Raw genomic sequence first — 6,836 nt, 5'->3', positions numbered from 1 at the left:
TCGGAGAGACTTGTAAGACTGACAACCATACACACACTCTGGAGTTGACTTAGCACTGTGTGTCTTCCCACTATTTGCTCCTTCAAAGTCAGCAAAAGCTCCCCGTTAAGTTGGTCCAGGCAGGAAGAAAATTCAGTGAGGGACATTAATTGTTTATACTGGTTTCAGTTGAAACAACGGTCAACTAGAGGGACAAAGTGATTGTTTCAGAAAGAGCTCATGGATATGACATGATCTAATTAGTCTTGACAGACATCTTGCTCTGTCTGCCACGATTTAATTTTGTCTCGTTGAGACAAAAAAATTGATGAACTGCAAAAAATAGCCACATACAGAAACACTTATAAATGTCTCGGCAGTATCATCTCTAATATTTCAATTTCGGAATACAAAAGCATGTCTTGGGAAAATGTTTAGATATATCAGTGATTCTGAGTCAGTCAAATCAGTCGATGATGATGTATTGTAGGTCAAATGATCTGTATTAAAAAAAACACCCCATTTCTAGATTTATAGATGTAGCCTAGTCATCATTTAAAGGTGAACATACACGATGGCTTTCTGTTTATTGATGTCTGCGTGTGGCTGGAAGGCCCACAGGGTCAATGGGATTTAAAACATTTCAATAAAAAGCACTCAGATTACTTCTCAGCCCACAGCGTACACAGAATGTGACAATCTACCTAAGTCTGTGTTTTTATTCTCATGTTATCACACTAGGCTGACTGTAGTCCAGTCTTTAAATGTTGAGACCTTTTTGATCATATCGGATTACCAATTGAAGTACCAATTGTAGTTCAAGTCATCAACACCATAACAAAAAAAGAGTTATTCTTCATATAGGAAGCAGCAACAATCACCTAAATTGCCTGAAATACTTTTTTCAGGGGCTCAAACCGAGGGGCGGGATAAACGGTTGTCTTTCAAATTCCCTCAGCACGCAATAGGATAGTGCTACAGGCAGAGCAACGAAGAAGGTAGCGAAGCTAGTTGATAGATTAAACTTTTGCCGTATTCGGTCGGCAAAACTCGGAACACATCTTCCTTTTTTAAGAATGATTTCAGTGCCGTTCTTTGTTCTTTTCTCAAAGAAAAGCTTAAAAAAGGTCCCATGGCATGAAAATGTCACTTTAGGAGGTTTTTTAACATTAATATGAGTTCCCCCAGCCTGCCTATGGTCCCCCAGCTGCTAGAAATGGTGATAGGTGTAAACCGAGCCCTGGGTATCCCTCTGCCTTTGAGAAAATGAAAGCTCAGATGGGCCGATCTGGAATCTTCTCCTTATGAGGTCATAAGGAGCAAGGCTACCTCCCCTTTCTCTGCTTTGCCTGCCCAGAAGATTTGGCCCACCCATGAGAGAGAGACATCATGGCTTTCAAAACAAGCAAAGTGGCAGTGCGTCTAGATTTCTAGGCTAGGCATTTCTGCCTTTATTGGACAGGAAAGCAGAAAGATACAAAAGGGGAGAAGACATGCAGGAAACATCCACAGGTCGGCTTCAAACCCTAGACCTTCTGCGTCGAGGAATAAACCCTCTGCACACATGCACCTGCTCTACCAACTGAGCTAAACGGCCACAATTGCCTGAAATACTTAAACACAAACTGATTCCAAATTGTCAAAACTCTGCAGGTGGAGGTAGTGTTCATTTATTTACTGTTCACACCAGTGGGGGTACATGAAGAGAGCAGCGATGGCTGTCGGGGAAAAAGCAGATGGCAAATTGAGGGTTATTACATCCTGTGCTTAAAAAAGTTAAGATGCAAAGAGAACTGACACATACACCAGCAAACAAGGAGACAAGAGGGGAAGCCGAAAGCTGTAGGAAGCTTTACATCTTGAATGTGTTACTTCATGCTGTAGGTGATAGTTTAGTCTGTGCCTCAACATCAGCTCCAAAAAAAGAACTCAACAACTGCTCATCAGGTGCGTCCCTGCTGTTCTTTACCTCATGTTTTCATTGTTGCAGAATTGATAACAAGGTAGCATGAAGATGTCATTTTCCCTAGACTGAAGCAAAGTAAAACCAAGTCGGGCGGTTGCACAGATATCTTGGGAAGGGTCTACCTGAATATAGTGTAAAGTGGACGCGGTAAGGTATTTTAGTGTAAATTTGTCAATTCAAAAAAGACACGTACAAGCTGAATGAGACCCAGAGTTGGATACATTTGGAAGCAGAAATGTTGCCAAAAGAGAGAAAACACTGTCTGCCAAGTAAAATGGCGCCACATTTGAACAAGATATACTACATCTCCATTAAACTGCACCGATCACTATTCGAAACCAACTGTTTACTATATAACAAAAATCAGCAATGCCTCTAGTCTCCCCCATTTTCTTAGTATGTATGTATGTATGCAAACCAAGATGTGGCCCACGAGAGGCCCGTGCTGCTCCAGCCTATCGCTCTCTGCAAGTGAATGCTACACCCACTGCATTAATCACTAACGTTAGTTCACGGAGGGCAGGCAACCCCTGCTAACGTAGGTTCAGTGTCACTTTTAATGTCATCCAGCAGCGAGGTTTCCAGTGACGATATGCTGACAGTCAGAGAGAATGAGTGTCCATTTTTTGTACCAAATGCTTTCAAAGATGTTCCCATTAAAGTGTCAGCACAGATCATGCAACCCTAGTTTTCATCTTTAATTCAGCATAAAAAAAGGAGACTTTGGTTTTGTCTTTTTTAGGGTTATAACTAAGACTAACTACATGTTTGTTTTGTTTGTTATTCCATGTTTCAATCCCACTGGTGGCTATACCTTACTGGTTTGCTCATAACTTATTATGTAACTTATAATATTTTGGGGTTAAACTCTTAGGCAGAATGTGCAGTGATACAGTGCAGTATAGCTCAATGGGAAATAATCATCATCATCATCTGCTGTGTAAAAGTTAAGAGTGTGTGCTCGATGTTTCAGTGGTAGTAAAATGATCCAGAATGCTTTCTACAATAGAAAACCTGTGATGTAGGTGTTAATGGGCTTCTTTACATTTAAATTGATTAATATCTGACAAATAAAGCCTATTAAACTGCATGTTAAAACAGGGATTTAAATCCACATCTGGCTTGGCTCAAACATCAAATAACAGAATTAGCTTAAAATCCTCTGGCGGAGCCAAATTACTAATTTGTAAAGAAAACATATTAGATCAACAATATAAATATTGCTGAGGTAATCTACACCTCAATGAGTCTTTAAAGACACTGAGGTCCCAAAAAAAAAAAAATCTAAATTTGATCACCTTCATAAATGAAGTAGAAAAACCAATTGCACACAAATTTCATTTCAGCTAGCAGAATTCTAACAGTTAGCGACACTTTTATTTTCAACAGGTCTTATTTTCTTTATTATCATTCAGTATTTTCTTCTTTTTATTTTTATTTTGGTCGTTTCTGTCCTAAAATCCTAAAATGTTTTAATCCTGGTTGAACCATGTAAAGCACTTTGTAACTTTTGCTTTGAAAAGTGCATTATAAATTAAGTGTATTTTATTATGATAGTGCTACATTTTATAAAATACTAACATGTACACAGGCTTGTACCTTTGACTATTGATTAAAGAACCAGATGTTTTCTAATGCAGTTCATCTTTTGTATTGGCGATTCCACCGGGAGGGTTTCATGTATGCGTCTGTTAAGGAGGGATTAGTTCTCCCAGCAGAACCCTTCTTTGAGAGCAGAAACTTTTCGTCAGTTGCTATAGATGATCCATTTCCTGAGGTTTTGTGTCTCTGATTGAACCTATAGGACCCTGATGTGACAAAGCCACGCTTTGCCAGCACAGCTAAACCCAATAGTAACTGTGTCTGCAGTGGCATGGGCAATGGAGTCTCGCATTGACAGACCTATCAACGGACTGACTGATTGACAAGGTGATGTTTACTGACTTGTAAGTGCATCAGTATTCCGTTTCAGTAAAAACAGAAGCTTACGTTGCACCAGGCTCAACCAAACCTTGACAATACAGCAAAGAAGCCCACAGGTTGGCTAAATTCAGACATCAATGCCGTCATTGGAGGTGTCTGGAGACAGACAGACCTTATGGCCTGGGGCATGTTTATGTTGCCTGGAGCATTCCTGCCATTTTCTTAACATGTTTAAACAAAGATTTTAAGTAGACCGAAATGAAACCTGCAGATTTTCTTAGTTTTCAGCAGGGATCCAAAATGAAAATCTGCAGAATTTAGCAGACTGTTTCTCTGTTTGCGGTGAAGATATGTTTACATTTGCAGCATTATTTTAAAGTTGTTTTATTTTTTTTTAATCTGCAGAAAATTCTGCGTCCGCAGATTCCGTGTGGCACTGATCGTGAGTAAACACTGCACTTGATTTATACACGTAATATGCAGTACAAAGGCAGGAATGAAGGTTGATTCGTACAGAGGTGACCAGAAAAATAGGCCACATGTATTTTATGTCCAACACTGTGTAGGCCTACATATGTACGCAGCAAACAATAGGCTCCATCCAGCCAACATACTGCACACCTGGTTGAGCCCAAAATAAGAAACATATTATGATGATATTACTTCTGGGTAGCTGCAGTATTAAACCGAGACAGAGCCTGTGCAGAGGAAAAGGCAGAACATACATCTTTATCTGCGTCCACTTACAAAAGGTTATCTTTCAAATTGCTCAAATGTTACCTGATAAATGTCCTGGTAACTCTCAATATTTCCACTGCGGCTGGCACATTTGTCATCGTTGAGATGGCGGGCAGAGCAGGGCACAGATGGGAACTCCTCCCTTATGCTGGCGTTGACGTATGAGCTGCAGGTCGGACCAGACGAGCACATGTGATTGATAACTCCGTGTGCCTGGATCTTAACCAGAGAGAGGCTGAACTCATGAGCAAGGCTGCCTGGGACTTAATGAACCACGAGATTTTACAGAGAAGTTACACAAAAGTAAAATCAGGAGGAATGCGATGGATTTGCCATATTACATGCAAAATAACAGGCCGCCTATTTCTGGAAACCATTGCCGTAAATCAATGGATTAAAGTTGCATTTAAATAGCGCCCCCCACCCCAAAAAAAAGTGTTTCTCTGTTATAAGATACACACAATATGCTTTGGACTCTTAGGTTCAGATAATTGTTTAATTATGGTGATTACCCCTTTGTAGGATCTAACAATCACACCCCATTAACCCGCCATTGTTGCACGTGCAGATTATCCTGTTAAATCATGCAGTCACTGTGCTCTCACATGAAGTGGAAATCTGATGAAACATGGCTACAGTATGTGATGCAAGTTGGCTGTGCTGTGTCAAATAATGACTACCATATACGAGAAGACTAAAAATGATGAAAAGACTAAAGTCTGACACCATCTCACATCTTCAGACAATCGGTCATAAAGTCAATGAGTTTTTAGTCACAGAATAGAAGATTGTACTACCAAGGCTTAAAACTTAAGATAATACCAAACACGTTTGATTTTGTCGGAACATCAAGATGGGAAAAACACAGACTTAGGACAGCTCGGACTGAGTTTTATGACCACCACACGAAACGATTGAGACGACAGGAGCAAACCTGAACTCTAGCAAGACTAAGAATTTCATTCAAAAATTTGAAAATTTGTCTGCAAAAGTGGAATCGCTTGAAAAGGCGTTTGGTTTAAGGTCAGCACAACACTGGCATACAGATTACACATTCCAACAGTTAGTAGGTGGTAGCAGTGTGCGCAAATGAGCTTTGCATTTAATGATCTGCATTATAGTGGAGGGACAGGAGGACTTTTCGGAACAATTTTATATAAGTGTACAATTGGTAGTTAAATTAGAATCAATTACAAGGAGATTTTTATAGTGCAATATGCCTTCTTCTAAAGGAGACCGACTTTCTTTTAAACACTTCTGAACTGGGACGTGTGTAACAACAAAGGCTACATGACAAGAGCTGTGATGATATTGCTGCCTTTTGGCTTGTCAGTTAATTCAAATAGCTAATTTCTGAATTATTTCCATGCAGTAATATCATTCACATATTCTGAAAAGGGATTCCAAATGTAGCAGTTAGTTTGATTTTGGAGCCACGGGACGTCTGAGCTGCAACACAACTAAGACAAGTTTGAATGGAAGATTGTCAACTAGGATGAGGTTCAGATAGGTAACGACTGTTAGATGCATTACGAGAGATACAATAAATCATTAGACATCACATTTGTGAAATCTGGAGCATTAAATTGTTTGAAATTAAACTAAAGTGGGTTTGTTGTGTCAAAGTCTTCATCTTACAGTACCACAAAGACTCTACGCCCTAGTACTCACACTGCTTTAAATGCAACAATATTCCATTGTACATTTTTCCAAATGCAGTTTTAAATGCTGTTTTAACCTAAAACAGCATTAGCAAGCAAATGCATGGCATCACCAACACATGACTGGATTGGCAAACAAGAAAGCGAACCAGGACACTTGAAAAATCTGAGGCACAAAGGCCAATGTGACCTATCATTTGAGGATTTAGAGAACTATTTAGTAACAGCTAGACATCAAGCTTATTAAATCGGGCGAGTCTTTTTACAGTTTTAGTTTCTCTGATGGTCACATTTCTATTACTTTGAGTGGGCAAATTGAGAACGAAGACCTTTTTCAGCTCCCAGCTAAAATATGGAAAGATACAGTGTTGCCACTGAAGGAACATGATGAATAATAATAATAATAATAAAATAATAATAATAATAATAATAATAATGAGGTGGTGCTGCTTTTATGTCTGTCGTCAAACCACCAAAGCGGCGTAAAACTGAATCAAACCAGACCGCGTTCGGCCAGCCGCTCACCACAGCAATTCAATGTGTTCCCTCATTAGACATCGTAAAGATCA

The sequence above is a fragment of the Perca fluviatilis genome, chromosome 22 (assembly GCF_010015445.1).
Source record: "Perca fluviatilis chromosome 22, GENO_Pfluv_1.0, whole genome shotgun sequence".
Lineage (NCBI taxonomy): Eukaryota > Metazoa > Chordata > Actinopteri > Perciformes > Percidae > Perca > Perca fluviatilis.
Note: the sequence above shows the minus strand (reverse complement) of the source record.